The sequence below is a fragment of the Glossina fuscipes genome, unplaced genomic scaffold (assembly GCF_014805625.2).
Source record: "Glossina fuscipes isolate IAEA_lab_2018 unplaced genomic scaffold, Yale_Gfus_2 60, whole genome shotgun sequence".
Taxonomy (NCBI): Eukaryota; Metazoa; Arthropoda; class Insecta; order Diptera; family Glossinidae; genus Glossina; species Glossina fuscipes.
Genome location: NW_023998432.1, coordinates 2782902 through 2797870, shown reverse-complemented (window position 1 = coordinate 2797870; position 14969 = coordinate 2782902).

Below are 14969 nucleotides of genomic sequence, written 5' to 3'. Positions count from 1 at the left end.
ACCAGCGCACCAAAAAAGATCGAGCAAGCACAGTTAGCACAATTAAAAAACATCACTTACACGCGTACATACACACGGATATTTTATTCATCGTCGCATATTTGGCAATAGAGGGCAAGGCACAAAGAGCTGCCTATGGTTTCAAAATGTATTTACTTCGTTTTCAGTTAACTAAATATACAAATCTGTCTATATATTTCAATATACGGTCAAACCGTAAACCCTTATGCTGCGCCTTATTTCATGACATCATTACACCTCACTGTTATTTATTCGAAAAAACCGATTGATAAAAATCCTTTTAAAAAATTATACAACAAAATTTTAATTAATTATACGAATGAAACTAACAACAGATATTGTTCAGCTCATTTATAAATCTAACTTCATCATCACACACTTTACTTCGCATCATTTTTCTTCTCTCACTTTTATGCATATAACTATCGTATAAATGCTGCAGTGTGGAATATTAGATAGTTTTACTTTGTAGTTTTTTAAAATTCAATTTCTTCGATTTATGAAAAACCTTTAACGACAATTATTTTAATAAAAAATCCTATAAGATAGTTTCTGGATTTAATAACACGTGGCAAGAAATCGCATTTAAATATCTCATAAAATATTAAGAACTTATAATTCTTCATTGCAAGCAAATCCAAATAACATTCTTTAAAAGAAAAGCATTTTTGATTAGCAAGAGAAAAAAATCTGCTTCAATGATCAAATCTATCTTTAGTAGCATCGAAAAGCCACAATTTGCTTAATGAGAATATTTTCAGTATAAGAGAATCTCTCTGAGCCGAAAACTGCTGTTAACTCACCTTGCGATTATGGAATCGCAGCTTTATACGCAACAATTGCGAACTTCCTTCAGCAGAGAAATTACGAGCAATTCTCTAACCTTTTTCTTAAAAATAATACAAAATTAAAATTTGTACTGTTGACCAAGCTAATGTTAAGACGTACGAGTGAGGTAAAAACAATACAAAATTCTCCAAATGTTTAAATAAGTCCATATATATTAACGCTCCAGGTCCTGCTAGGCATGAATTCCTAAATACTATGTAATTCCTTCCTCTTATTCTTCGGTACTTATGTTGCATGCGAGTAAAAATTGCAAATTTCTAAAACAATCTCCTGTCGTAAGATTAAAGAATTTCGGAACAAGCGATTTTGCTTCAAATTTATTATCTGAGACAAAATATATGAATGTGATGAAGGGAGAGGTTGGCGCAATATTTTTTGACAATTTTCAAAAACATTTACATTTTCAAATTGAATACAAGTGTACCTACAACAAAAAGAGTAAACTATACGTTAGCTATCAAAAGTGTCGAACATTGCCTTTACGCACTAACACCAACGTTTAAAAGCAGTGCTTAATGTATATATTTCTTTATTTTTATTTTTGCTTCTTTTCTTATTTTGTTTTTATTTGTTCTGCTATCTAAAAGTTAACGAACTTTATTTTTGGATGTAATATTTAATTTATAACAACGAGAATACCACTAGAAGTCGTTGTTTTCTTGATGTGTACACGACGATCGTTGCACAAAATTTTTAGAAGTGACGGATAATACGCAAGGAAGGAAGTATTGAAAATATTTTCGTTTCATGCGTTGCATACACACTTAGCAACCGAACTTCGGAATGCAACGTGAGGAAAAAGATCATCGTATGCGCGAGCATACACGCACACATAACAGATATTTTATATAATGCACTCAAGGGAGTGAACGTAGAAAGAAGTTCACTGAACTGAAAAATCTTGAAATTTCAAATTGAAATAAGCATTTTATTCATTAAACAAATATATCTACACTCTATTACGCATTTTCCGTTTTTTTTTTTTTTTTTTTTTTTTTTTTTTTTTTTGCTTATCTCTATCTTATATACTTTTAGGTATTTATTTTCTTTGTTTTTTTTTTTTTCGTGCTTTACGAATGTGTGTCCTCTAATACTATATTAAAAGGTTGATGACATTTTTGCGCATTGCGTTCGGTAACTATTATATTTATTCGCATATTTACTTCAAATTAATCACAACAACAGCAACAAATTTGTTACATTTTTTTGTTTTCACCAACAAACGCTAACTCTCTTAACACGGTTTCCGTTTGAGACCATACCGTTCCACTCCTAGATCAAAACTAAACTGAAAATCTATTGTTGCTTTTCCACAAAACTACGAAATTTACAAAACTAACATCAATTGAATAGTTTTTCACCACAGTCATACACGCTCATAACTATGACTGGCTCTCTTACTCTATGCATGTACATGAACATGAACAAACGGGTCTCTAGCCTAGATGAGATCATGGGGTAAAAAAAAAAAAACAAAAAAATGAAACAACTACACACAGGTCTGATATTGCTTAAGAGTCAGCTAGAGACAACAAATCACTATAAGAGAAATAGATTTCAATTATTAAGAATAAGAAGAGGAAACAGAGAAAAAAACATTCAGCTATTTTCACAATACGGTACAGAGCAGAGAAACTTCTTCAACGGGGAAGCCTTAACGGTACTTGCTTTATTAAGACTCTACAGGGTTTGACTTGGTTTAAAAAAAAAATAAAAAAAACGTTTGTTTTCTTTTTGCGCCCAAAGAATACAGTTTTTTTTTTTTTGCTTGTTTTATGTTTGCTTTCTTATTGACGGTCAAGCATTCTAGGGTTTCAATAAGTCGTTTAAAAAAATCTGTCTGCATAGTTAGCTATAAAATACCTATAGAAAGAAGAATAAGAGAAGAGTTGAAAGTCTACTTTTCAAAACCACTAACTAAACCTTGAGAGGGGACAACACTTAAAGAAATCCAAAAAAACATTTTAGTGTGTTGCCTCAGTTTCTATTTATAAAATTAAAAAAAGCAGTTTTTAAGCTATTGTTTTTTCTGTTTCTTTAATATATTTTATTTTCGCTTTTTTACTAAAGCCAGTCTTAGGAACGGAAACGGGTTTGAATTGAATTTCAGAGAACAAAAAAAAAAAAAAAAATGTACAATACATACGTACTATATAACTACCGCTACTACTAATAGCTTAGTATTGTTTTAGTAATCAAGTTTCTTTTTTCGAATGTACGTACGGAGTTTTTTCCTTACTTTTTTGACTCTCTTCTTTTTTTTGGCTATAGAATATTTATAATTATTTATTTATTCCAGACACATATACAAAGTCAACATATTTGTTTGCTTTTTGTTTTTCACATCTATTGTAGTTATAATAGAAGAATCACGATTTATAAAAAGGAACGAAAGAATGAACGAACAACGAAAGAAATTAAATAAAACATATATATATATATATATATAAAAAAAATACATATATATATATTTATAAAGAGTCACACTCAACCTCTGAGAGTCAGACACTAGTTATACCATTTTAAAGCATTAGAGAGAGTTATAGAAAGAGATTTTTCGTCTAAATTCAAACAAGCACACAATGCACACAACTACCCTTAAGCACTATCTCTTTCTCTCGCCCTCTTTCTTTGTCTCATTCTTTAATGATCTTCCCTCCTCCCCATAACCGAATAAATTATCCTAATGTCTGCTGCACAAAAAATAAGTTAAAATATTTGCGTTAGAGAGTTTGGGTATTAAGTCATAAGAGCAAAGTTTTTTTTGAATATTTATATGTATAGAAGGTAAATGACCGAAAGTCCGACAGTCGTTGACTAGGTTAAGGTGAAGGTCAACCAACCAGTCCCACATAATATCTAGCATCGACGAACGTTGAATTTCGAGTTGAGCAAACAAAAAAAGGGAAAAAAACAAAGTGATTTCTCCTCTCCGTGCTATTAGAGGAGAGATCGTTATCTGCTTGAGAGAATTAAAACCATTTTATTAACATTTTTTACTTTTTTTACATAAATAAGCCTTCGTTTTCGTATGTATTAGATTGTAGAAGCCGCCATTTTTATTATTGTTGCTATATTTTTTCTATATATATGTAAAGCTAGCAATTTTTTATTATATACTCTTACTTTTTAGATGTCGGGCATACACACCCAAATATACATAAACACTTTATTATATATACGCCTACATATACATACACATTACGATCTGTCTATTGTTTAGCTTTGTTAGACGATACGATTGTTTTATAAAGACCTTGAACTTGAATTCATATTTTAAGTAGAATAGAATGACATGCAAACAAAAACAACACGGTTTGTTTTATATAATTAAAATCTATACAAATATATATTCGGGTGTAAGGTGAAGTGTTTTCATATGCTCTTTACCAGCCAATAATATAAAGTTAGATATCATTTATAAAATTAGAAATGATGAATTTTCTAAGGGATAGGTATGATATGATAACATAATATATAATTATTGACCTCTCGTTATAAGACATTTTTTTTTTTTGAATATGTGAAATTTTAATGGATTCGGAAACAAGTCAAAATATGACTATGTATATTTTCACATGTGTTTGCTTTTAATAGGTCAGCAACTGACTAATCTAATTATTCTGCCATTAGCGATTTAGTTGAATAATTATTTCATTAACAGTTACCTAAATTCGTTATTATATATATATATATATATATCATATATATAAAATATATCTGCCTATATATGTAATCACGAAATTATTAAGTGATGCTGGCATACATAACTATTTAATTGCCAAAGCTGTTTGCATGCATATGCACTGTACCCAAATAAATCTCGATGAATATTACAATGCTATCTATGTGAGCATAATTATGAAGTTGTTTGCTCTAGCTTTTAATTTAATATTATTTATCATCATGTTCTGGCATTCATTCTTTTTTTTTTTTTGCTTACATTCACATACGCGATTTATGACAGTTCGTTTATTCGATACCTTTTTTTTTTTTTTATTTGCAAATGTTGCATAGAAAATGTGTAAATGTGTATATAAATATATACATGTCATCATTAAGTGCAGAAAATGTGAAAATGTATATATATGTATGTATATGTGGCTGCAGCAACAGCAAATTTAAGAATCAACGATAACAACACATTCTAGTTCGTAGCCTTGGTGCCACGTGCGTCGTAACACTGGTTGCATCAGAAAGGCAAAACCAAAAGCAAACCATATGAAAGTGACAGTGTAGTGAGACTACGTCTACAACTACCATTTCTGCAAAGGCTACGACTTTCATGGTCTCTCGTTATCGTGACCAATATTGTCAAGGTGGTCGGTTAGTTGGCCGATGTATGGTGGGCGCAAGTTGCAGTATTTAGTTTTCCTTCTTTGTTTTTTTTTCCTTTTTAGAACACAAACTTTCGTTTTTTCATTGCGTTCAAGCGTACTCATATGGAGGTATATGCATGCCACCTATACGTAATATTATAACACATGTACTATAAAGTTTTGCTTCTCCCCGATTACTACAAGGAAACGTGCATATGTTAGATTTAGCGTTGGCGTCTATTTTGTTACGACTCTTTTGACCGTCTCTGCGTTATCCTGGTTTGTCGTCATCAGCAACATCATCATTCCCACCGTCGTCGTTGTCATAGTCGTGGCAGCCATCCTCCTTATCGTTTTGTTAAGCAATGCATGAATGAAAACTAACGTTAGTCAGTTTTATGTGTATCTGCCCATTTCAAGTCTCACACCAACAACCTTTATCATCATTACCCTCATCATTATCATCATCATCAACATCATCATCGTCACCGTCAACACCATTATTATCATCGACATCGTGATCATCATCATCGCAACTATTACATACAATGAATGAAAGGAACGTCGACGCCTCACGTCTGCATACAGTTACTTGCTGTTGTTGTTGTTTACTTTAGTTTTTTTTTTTTTTTTCTACTAGACGAGGTTAGAGGAGACGTATGAACTGAGTGAGAGGTGACTCCTAATATCAGTCGCCATCATTTATACATATTTATGCTATGCACTTAATATGTATGTACGACTACATGCACATTTAGCATTTTTGTAAAGACATTTAGTGTGAGCAAGAAGGTGGCTTCGGCTTTGTATTATATTATACGTAAGCAACGCAGCTATGTGTGCTGTTGGCTCTTGTAATTTACTCGCATAGATATGTAAACTGTGTAGACACACATCAACTCTTGTATGTTCATGTATATATATATATATATATATATATATATATATATATATATATATATGCATATATATGCCAATGGAGACTCTCTGCTCTTTAGTTTATAAAGAGTACGTTTATCTAACTATTTTACATTTGGCTACTAGACAAATCACGTCAGTATATGTGAGTATACGAGTAGGTATATATATAGATATGTATGTCGAGTATTTGTTAATCTAGCGCAACAAGTGTGTTTTTCTGCCTTGAATTGTCTATTACATGTTAATGTCGTTCGTCTGCTCTGTGTGTAGACGGGCTTTCCTGACCTTGATGACGTAGATTTGTCTAAAATGTGTGGCCCAATGTAATAGTTTGCGTAGTAATATGGTATCAGATGATATTTCTCAAACTGGCAATGCATTACAAACGTAATCAGTTTATCGAACGATATTTGTATATAAAAACACTTTACATAACGTTTACAAGATTTCATAGAACAGGTTTTTAATATTTTTATTACATACACACATAAGCGCGCGAAGTCTTTACATAAAGAATCTTAATGGTTTTTAAAAGCAGTTTGCAAAGAAAATGAACTTAAATTAAACTTCTTGGGGAAGATAAATTTACTACAGGATATATGCTTATTATTCAAGATGATCTTCTTATCTAAAAGTGAGCTATAAAGATTCGATTCAATCAGTTTGTCTATTGCATGCGTTCACCTTGATATGATAAAGGTTTGACATAATTTTTTAACGAAATTTTAATAAGTTCATGATGACTAAAAGTAAAAAAAAAAAATTTTAGAAACAAATATATAGACTGCATTGATCGTTAAAGCAAAAAATATTTGGGTCGGTATATTAGTTAGAATTCCATCTACTCTACCCAAGGGAGGGAAAGAAAACAAGGGAAAAAACGATTAACAAGCAAGAATGAAAATGCGGAATAGTTACTATAGATGTAAAAAAAGCAAAAGAAAAGAAGAAAAGCAAGAATGTAGGGTAATTGAAAAGCTTAATAAACCAAACAACAATTCTTTTCATATATTTGTTACTCTTGACAAACGCACTCTATCCATGCATACAGCACACAATTTTATCTACATAGGTATGCGTGGAGGTCTATATGCTTCTGCATACAAAAAATAAATAAATAAAATAAAAAAAAAAATCATCACATCATATATTTAACTAAAATTTAGCCTTGAAATAGCGCAAAAAAGCAGACAAGCAAATGTACGAACATACCGATAAATAAGCACACAAAAAAGAAAAAAATAGAGCTTTATGCGAAGAATATTCTCGTAGCTGCTTATATATACATATATATATATATATATATGTGTGTGTGTAAACACAGATAAAACATAACGAAATCAGTATTAATGAAAGGAATAAAAGATAGTTTCGACGAAGTCTAGTCTTCTCTGGTCTCTAGCTAAACTAAACTTATATGCGCATATACATATATACATATGTATTTTATAGCATATATGTATACACATGCTTACTTGCATACAAACCTAAATACATAAATATATATGATGATGCGCGAATTTATTGATGAGGGGAGAGTTAGAAGGTTGGAATTGTGTTCACGTTTATGTGTGCGTGTGTGCTTGTGTTAGTTCTAGAAGAAGAAGAAATTAAACATAATACAATACGTACAATAGTTACAGTCTTTGTATATGTATAGGTGTATGTATGTGTGTGTGTGCGTGTGCGTATGTGTGTATGAAGAGTTTGTTGCAAGCTTTTATTTCGAAGATATTCGTACACTATATATTTCTCTCCTTCTCTACTATTGTTAGTTGACTTAATCTTATTTATATTAGGGTATTTTGTACTCATTAGAGTTTTTGATATAGCGATTCATGTTCATATAATAAAATGTTTTAGCTATTATATACTATATTTATATAAACAAACAAACTCGCATACATATATACACATATAAATACACATACATGTAGGTCTTCGTGTGTAATCATTTTAATAATTAAACTTCAAAATTAATCCTATGGAATATATATATATAAATAAGTGTTTTGTTACTTGCAAAAAAAAAGAAAACAAGGAAAAAAGCTTTTAAATTGAAAGCAAAAGAATAATAAACAAATAAACCAGCGTCGACGGATACAATTGACTTTATTCTAATTTCAACGACAATATATATGTGTACGACAATATATACATATTATACATATATATATATATATATTTCAAACGATAAACGTATAACTTAACTTTTTTAACTCATCTGTTTCTTATGTAACATATCTTCGAAACGACATTCAGTATTATGCTTAAGATTCCTGAACAATACCATAAGTTTTACGATGCTCCATATCGTAAAATTAAATTTCATCTTTTTGACTTTAGAATTGACTTCAACGAATGCTAGCGCCCTTTGGTTGACAACTTCATTTAGAAGTTTTATTCCTTCCTCATTCACCAATTAAGCGTTGACTAAAGTCGACTAAGATCCTAATTTTGCTTTTTATATAAAAAATATTTAACCCTCTTTTTTTTATTTTGGCAAAGTATTAGCATACTCTGTTGGTTTGCACAAAAGCATAAAGTGATTCTTACTATAAGTTTGACAGTGAAAAAATATCTCACGGTCTGTGATTATAGAACAACCACAGCAATAACTATACACTTATACATGAACGACTCTATACGTACATGCGAACAAAACATATTAATGCAGATTTCTAATACAGTAACGAAATAGTATTCTAAGCAAAATGCAAAGAAATTCTCCAAAAAAAACAACGCACACACGTGCACTCATACATCAGAAATGTTTCGTACGCACACCCTCTTAATATAGAAAAAATTGATAAAATAAAGTAAAAAAAAGAAATAATAATAATAATGTGTAAAATATATATGAAAAAAAGAAAAGCAATACAAACTCCTGGATGACGCTGTTCTGGTTAATACATTCTTATTCTATTGCTTATATTGCTGTCGCTGTGGTATTGTATGTATGAAGCGGCTTTTGATTTCTTTTTTGTTTTTTTTGTTTTTTTTTTTTTTTTTTTCTGTCGGGCGCAGTCTGTCTGCGCGCGGTTCAAGTGAATATTTTTGAATAGTTTTTTGGCAGTTGCTTAATGCGCTTTTTTAACGCCAGTCAGGTCAGCACATAACATCGCAGTTGCGCATATTCAAAACAAACGGTCGGTCGGTCGGTCAGTCGGTCGGTCATTCGAACGCTCGATTCTATTCTATTCTATTCCTTAAAGATAAATAAACAAAACCAAAAATATAATTTAACATTGAATCAAACAAATAACAATAATAATTAGTTTGCAAGGTGGTAAAAATGAAATTACTTCGAATAAAATTTAGTGTAACAGTTCCTCTTTTTTGTATAATATATTTAATTCAGGGTTAAAATTATTTTCATTTTTCTAATGTGCACTTAAATTATGTCATGTTCAGTATTTTTATAAATTCAAAAAATTAATTTGTGTGTGTGATTTAAAAAAAAAAAAAAAAAAAAAAGAAACAAATTTATTTATATAAAAGCGTTTCACTGAGAGATTATTTATATAAAAAAAAGAAATATATTAGAAAAGGTGAGGATCCGGAATGAATGAAAACCTTGAAAATAATTTCACTTTCACCATATCATAAATAAGCAAGAAACACAGAGAATTACTAATAATAGAAACACATAGGCATTACCTAACGTATATTCAGTTAAATATTTCTATTATTATTATTATTATTATTATTAGCATTATGTGAGCTGACAAATGTTCGGAGTACGTACAAATGATATTAGAAATGTAAAAATCCATACCATTTCCTTTTTTTGTTGTTCTTTCTCTCTTTCTTTCACTCTCGCTCTCTATCTTGATGGTTAAAAATAATCCAGAAGTATTAAAAAATTAATTGCAATTAAAAATTCCATCATATAATTACATATATATATATATATACGCATACATATGTTATATACTAATGCTTACAGTACATAGCATATCAACTAAGCGTTAGCTAAGCACAATTCTATAATGCCACCAAATATGCTCTCATTTGATCTTGAAAATGTTATCTAATAAATATAAGGAAGCTGCAAAACGACGCAATTCGAATTGTCGATACCCACCACTGGCTAGATCTAAATGTATATTATGATAGAATGTGGGGCAGTCGAGGATATAGTTTTGTGACTCTATTTTTATATTATGTGTAAGGATTTCAAAACAATAACGTTCTTAATTGTCATGATATTAGTGGAAAAAATTATTCAAAATTTTTATATTTTTTTTAAATCGCTATACAGATCGTTAAAAAAATAAGCTCACAATGTATAGACATAGACAATGTATATGCATAGAGCTCTCCGACAGTGTTTGCTTTACGAGACCTTTAACGTTTACCTGCAAGCGTGACATAACATATGCTTAAGTTAGTATACTTGCATTAACCTCTCTTGAGGATGGAAGAATTTAAAGAGAGGGAGTGAAAGTGTTGTTTTGTCTTCTTTTTATTTTAGAACTCTATAGAAAGAAAGAAAAGAATAGCGAATTTCGGTTTGGCTTTTCAGCTGGTGCCTGTGTCTCTGTGTGAACTTAGAAATTTGTGATTTCACAATGTAGTGATGTTTAGTTTAAACGAAAGTGTTTAAAAGCAAAACCTTGGCCATGAAATGAACCGGAATTTCCAAATAGGTTTATTTACATTAAAGAATCTAGATATAAAATGTATATAAAAAACAAAAAATATCTATATGTATACAAATAATAATAATGCGAATTTCTTATTAAAAAATGTTATAATATTGAATATGTTTTATAAAATTCATCATATCGAAGAATATATTAAAAAAATACAACAACAACAGGAACAACATCATACCCTTGAGTGAAATTATTTTACTGCTACATTGCCAGCTACACACAACCTCTTTTTTCCAAGGGAATATTAACATAATTGTGATAAATATTTAAATAAGTTTGCAAATCCTTTTTCTAGCATCTGTGAGAATCAAGACATATCAAGATTATATATTCGAATAAAAAAAAATTGACGAATCACTTATCGTGGAAATAAATGCGTGCAATATAGTAAACGTTAAAAGTGTACAGCCACATATATCAAATTTTTGCGCAGACGTTCTTATGGACAATGTACGTATATGTGAAGAAATGGAAAGTGAAGACTTACTTGTATTGGAAATTTTTGACTGAAATATTTATGTTTACGTGTTATCTTTGAAAAGTGGTAAACGTTCAAGATATGTTACAATTGCTTTCATGAGGACCTTTATAAACTTTCTCTCGACCTTTTACAAATTGGAATGTCTGCAATGAAATGATGAAAGTTGATAAATGTAAGAAAATGTCAATTTCAGAACGAAATTTTATGTTCAAATATAAAGGTAAGCAATTGATACGAATTTATAGAGAAAAAATTTTAAAATCCATGCCAATACGAGAAATAATATTCCCATCTAATATTGGCACACTAATTTCACGGTAGTTTTTATCTCCTCTTCGAATTTTATTAATATTTTCGTGTAAAGAGTTTCTCTTTTTTTTATCATTTCTATTCTCATTCATTGTTGTACATGCAACTCTATTCAGAATTATGCGTCAATGCCTAAAGGATCCACGTGCTTTTTCTTTATAACGAATCATATCATGACGTGAGTTGCAGCCACTTATAACGATGGCAAGAATGAATAAAATGCTATTGCTCTCCTTTGTACCTTAGGTATATTTATATGTGCAAATAACTTATAAATGTTATAAGCGTAAAATATTACCTGAAATAATCAAAAAATTTAAGTTCATTGTTTAAATACGATGCAAAGGTTCATCGTGGTCTGATTAGGGTTGAGAAGGCTTTGTAGGTTATAAAATTCCAATTTCTTTAACTTAATACTTTACCATTTTTTCGGAATTATGAAACTAGAACCGTCTGGAGCAGACACTAACCTCTCGACATAAAATATTTTTAGTTTACCTCTACTAACTAAAAAAATGAAAAGCTATAGAGTGAAGCTAGTTTAGCATACATAGGCGTATGTTACATGCTTTTTCCTTCTAGCATAGATTCCTTAAATTTATTCATATAGTTTTTATGATTTGGTTATCGAACTTGTGATTTACATAAATATACATATATTTTTATATAAATAACGTCAAATATATAAATAATATCACTCAATAAATCTCCGGTCTGACACCTACATGACAAGACCGTCGAGAGATCCAAATAATTTCTGGATAGTATCAGCCTTCAAAAGATATGTATCGCAATTTGATGATATCCCGATCGTCAGATTACAAATTATAATGTGAGGGTTTTTGTGAGGCTATTTTTGTAATTTTCAAAGCAACAGAAAAATCTGAACAGTAACAACGTTGCTTTTTGATAAGAAAAAGTACCGTTGACAATCAGCGTTAGTTTGAAAGGTGTTGTGGCGACTCTTGTGCCTGTTGGAAAGATAAATGGGGCATTGGAGTGATAAAAAAAAGGTACTCAACAGCACACACTGCGGTTAACTGCATTTTTGGGAAGGGAAAGAATAAAAGTGACTTAATTGCGATTGAAAAAATATTGAATATTTTCCATAAGCATTCTTAAGTAAAAATTTTCATATATTAGACCTTCATATTTACATTCCATTAAATCAAACACTTGTAACCTTTATTAAGGGGAAATAAAAAATTTCAACATTTCTTTAGAGCAACAAACTTTCACTGCGCATTTTTTGGGAGACGAATACCAAATATGCTTCACCATTTCAACTTTAAACTTTATTGCGTAAGCAAAAATGCAAAGAAAGCCAATGCAGATGCTTTACCCGTTTGTCACCGTTTGAGAGTTACAAACTGTAAAAGGTGTTCTAAAACACAGCTTTAAGGGCACACTAAATATGTTTACACCCTACGCCGCTTCCAGTACAAGGATATATTAACTTTGTGCGATTCTAGAAGGATTTGAGGCAGATTCAATTTTCAGAAACACTTTCTGAACTGATTTAAATTTGTTACTCTATATTTCCACTTGTCCGTCTTTTTGTTTTTTTTACTTGTTTTCAATCTACAGGCCGCAATTTTCGAGATATTTTAATGAAATTTGGTACACCGACGTGTTTTGGCCCAAGGATAAACGGTATTGCAATTAGTTCACTTCGAAACACGTTTTTGATCACTTTCCATAAAACAACTTATTCGTAAAAGTGGTTATAACTTCGTCGAATAAATTCGTTAATCGAAACAGAGTAGGATACTTATGGTGGACCGTAACTCACAATAACATTTTTACTTGTTTTACTGTAAATCAACGCGTAAATGATAGGTGAATACAAAGATTTACATTTAATCTTTTTTACTATAACAAGTTGTCTACGGTTCTAACAAAATTTATAATTATCGCTACCGGTAATAGTCGCTATCGTGTTTGCGAATTGCATAAGTTATTCCGGTGAAGCGTACATAGCATAGATTTGTTTACCATCCAATAAATGGAGTTTTCTTTAATGAGAAGCAAAACGATAGTTTTCTTGCTTAAGTTATTGGAAAGCAAATGCTGGTGAATCGTGACAAGTGATGAAGCACGAAAATGACATATTATTGGAAACCTTCAAGGAAACTTTGAATATCAGCTTTAAAGCCCGCATATCGATAGCATCGCGATTTAAGGGGTTTACCTGAGCGGTGTGTATTATGAGCTTTACGTTGAAGCTCTATCTTTAAGAAAACTACCAACAATAAATGGGTAGCAGAACGGAAGCGTAACTATCAAGTCGGCCCATCAGATGAATTAGGATTTGCGAATGGGGTATGTACATCCTTCAGACTTTGACAGGCACATCCTGTCCCTCCTCCCCTACTTTTTTCTCCCCAGCCATTACCGTATTTGTGCAGCTATGGGGAACATGCTCCATGTGACAAGTCATTAAAAAAAAAAAAAACAGAGTGGCAGAGTGATTGTTCAAATCAGTGGTACTCGGACTTATAAAAACTATCCTTCCGCGTAAAAAGATCAATTCTGAACTGATATATGTCGTGATGCTCGCTATATTCAGCCAATGAGTTATTATTTGTCTAAGCAAAAATCTCATTTTTATGACGATATCCAAAAAATGGTTGCTTGCGTAAAAAGTTTCAAAAGAAAACAAACAATTTTTGAACGTATAAGCCATATTCGATATCGAAAACATGAGAAAATTATGCAGCTAGCGTTTGTCAAAACGCCATCAAACGAATAAAACATTTTTTACCATTTACTGAAGATAAACTGCTTGTTTTTTTTTTCAGAGCAAAAAAACAAACTTGCAATTAAATCCCATTTTTTAACTTCCCTTTAGTTAGTTTGTTCCTACGAAAAAAGAAAAGAAAAGAAGAACAAGTAAAGTAAGAAAAGTAAGAAAATTATATTTGGTCATGAATGAATTTTTTACACCTATCATCGTGATCCCTAACAAAAGGAACAGAACACAATCTTCTTGCTCTATAGTATTAGACGGGCGCTGTGGATCTTTTCTATTCAAATATAAAAATGCAAAACAATATTGTGTACACTTTAGAGTAGAAAACAAAAAACACAGAAAACTAAGATGCCCACAGTTTTCGTTATATAGGATTGTGGACGTTGAAGGCTTTTCTTTGATATTTTCAAAATCTTTTGCAAGTTTATAAGCGATATATTCGTACTTACGAGTTTTATTTACCGCAAATACTAGACAGTTGGGCAGACGAACAGGTGAGCAGATAAATGGACGAACATGTTTATGTGCATTCCAAATTTGACATTAATCAAGAATTTATATACATCATAGGGCTTTTGAACTTAGCTTCTGTTCGTTGTAAGACTTTTGAAAAAAAAAAATGACTCTAAAACAGAATATAAAATGGGGTATGCGTG